We start from the raw sequence: 2,500 nt of genomic DNA on the forward strand, positions 1-2,500 counted from the left end.
AACGGGGTTGCCGCCGGGGCCTGTGTGTCGGCGCGCTCCCCCGCCGGCCGAGCCCCCCGCCGCTCGGGCAGGGGGAGCTAAGCGGCAAACGGCGGCGGCGGCGATGACGGCGTCGCCGGTCCAGGCTGTCGAGGGCGATGACGAGGGTTGAAGAGGGAGGAAGGGGTCCCTTCAGGGTCCGGGAGGCGGCTCCCGCGACCCTCCCCGCAACGGGGCAGGCGTGCTGCGTAGCAGCGCCCCCTGCCCAGTGGCCGAGTGGCCGGCCGTGCGAGGGTGCCAAGGGCTTTCCCGGCGTTCCGGAGCTGGCGGCTGCGTCGCCGAGGCGGGTACGGAGACTGCAGGGTTTCCCCCCGCGCCTCCCCTCTCCTCCTCCCTCTTCCGAGGCAGGAGGTTTGTGGGGGGGGCCGGAGGCGCTCGGCTGTGACCGATGCCGCCTGTTGGCGCGCGAGGTTCTCTTACCGGGTCGCGTCCCGCGCGAGCGGGCGGCCCGAGCCACGGCCCTCATCCCAGGTGCAGCGCCGGGCTCACTGAGGGAAACCCCCGGGCCCCGGGAAAGAGGCCGTGGTGATGGCGGTGGATGTCGGGCGCGCCCCCGCGGGCGGACGCTCCCCCCGATGGTGGCAGCGGGAGGAGACACCCCTGCGGGGCCCTTCAGGTCGTTTCCCTCACCCCAGGGCCAGGTACCTAGCGTCCGCGTTTCCGCGGCCTTGCCTCGGTCGCGGAGCCGGGCGGAGGTTTAAAGACTCGGGCGGCTCGATGCGTCCCGCAGGGCTCGGGACGGGCGGGGCCAACGATGGTGGCGTTTCGGTAAGGGGCGGGAGTCTCTCCCGTGTAGGCCCTTGTCTCGGCCGCCACCGTCGCCCGCCCGCGCTCGTCCCCGCGGGACGGTCGTGCCGGGGAGGGGTCCTCCTGCCCCCCCCTTTCCGCGGTCCGGTCTCGGCGCAGCGAGACCGCGGTGCGGTCGGCCGTGCCCGGCCTGCCTTCCTCTCGAAGCGGGCGTCCCCGGCTTGGAGCGCGGGCTCCTCTGCCGCGGGGTTGGCGATTCCCCGTCGCTCCCCCTCACCGCTGAGGCGGGGGGGGAAAGGGGTTCGCCGGGAACGGCGCCTCGGGGTGCCGCGCTGCGCTCCGTTCTTGCTTCCCCGCCTCGGCGAGCGCTCTCGGTTGGTTTCCTTCCGCCAGCTGGCGTCCAGGGCGCGGTGCCCTCGGGCCCGGCGGTGGCGGCGCGACGCGCTCGGCCTGCCGATCCTTCGGCCGGTCGCTCGTCGCCGGCGGCGGCCGTCCCGGCCCCGGTGTCCCCCGTTCGTCACTTCCATGCCGCCTGTCCCTGCCGTTTCCGGGTGAAGCGGCCGCGTGCAGTCGGAGGCATTCCCCGTCCCGGTCTCCGTGCGGAAGCGCGGGGGGCGGGCGGCTGCCCTCCGTCTGAGCGCGTGTCCGTCTTTCTCCCGGAGAAGAGAGGGGAGAGGGCCGAGGCGAGAAGCGTCGACGGCAGTGGCCGGGGACAGGTGCGTGCCGTTCCGTCCCGGCGGCGGGCCTCCGTGCGGGGAGGCGGCCGTGCGGTCGGGCGCGCCGCCGTTTCGGGCTCCGGGGGGTCGCCACCTTGTGGCGTTGGCGCGGCGGCGGAGCCGCCGGCGCGTGTCGGCGAGCCACGGTGGAGGGAAGAGCCTGGCTGTCGTTAGCGCGGTGCCGCGGGGGCGGCCGTTTTTTTCCCGGTCGAGGTTGGGCAAAGTCGGGCAGGGTCGGACGTTGCCGCCGCCTCCGCGTGGAGGCCGGGCCGAGCCCGGGCGCCTGGGCCGCCTCCGAAGGGATCTCCCGAGGTGTGCTTCTCCCCCCCAGGTCCTGGGGGGGGTCGGTCGGGAGCGCGGGCTCCCCGCCCTCACCCTTCGGAGTTTTCTCGCTCCTTTTTTTCCTTCTCCGCTTGTGTTCGTACGGTCACGCGAGGCGTGGCCTCTCCGCTGCGGCCTTGGCTGGGCTGGCGCGAGCCAGCGAGCGGGACCGTGGGCGGTGAGGCCCATCCTCAAAAGGGGACCACTCCGTGTGAGCGGTCCCCGGCTCCCCCGCGCGCGTGGGGCGGTGCCGAAAGCCAGACAACTCTTAGCGGTGGATCACTCGGCTCGTGCGTCGATGAAGAACGCAGCTAGCTGCGAGAATTAATGTGAATTGCAGGACACATTGATCATCGACACTTCGAACGCAAGCAGCGAGGGGCAGCGGTGGCAGCGGCGCGGCTGGGGTTGCCTCGCAGGTCCCCGTCGGCGGGCCTTCGTCCCCCTAAATCGAGACTCGGGGAGCGCTCCGAAGCTCCCCGCTCCCGGAGCGCCTGCTGGACGGAGTTCGTCCCGCCGGGGCCGCCAGGGTGTCGTTCGGGCCGGTCGGGCCCGGCGCGGCGGTGGGGAGAGAGAGAGAAGGTGTTCGGGGGGCGAGGCGCGGGCCTCGCCCCCGGCCTCCCGCGCGGGCGGCTGTCTGCGGGTGGGTACCGCGGCGGTACCGTGCCGTGCTGCCG

General features: G+C 74.0%; 1 pseudogene; it reads left to right on the forward strand.

The window, feature by feature from the left end:
• The first annotated feature begins 2,086 nt into the window (after positions 1–2,086).
• On the forward strand, positions 2,087–2,222 carry LOC133629430 (5.8S ribosomal RNA; annotated as a pseudogene).
• The last annotated feature ends 278 nt before the right edge of the window (positions 2,223–2,500 follow it).

The sequence above is a fragment of the Colius striatus genome, unplaced genomic scaffold (assembly GCF_028858725.1).
Source record: "Colius striatus isolate bColStr4 unplaced genomic scaffold, bColStr4.1.hap1 scaffold_44, whole genome shotgun sequence".
NCBI lineage: Eukaryota > Metazoa > Chordata > Aves > Coliiformes > Coliidae > Colius > Colius striatus.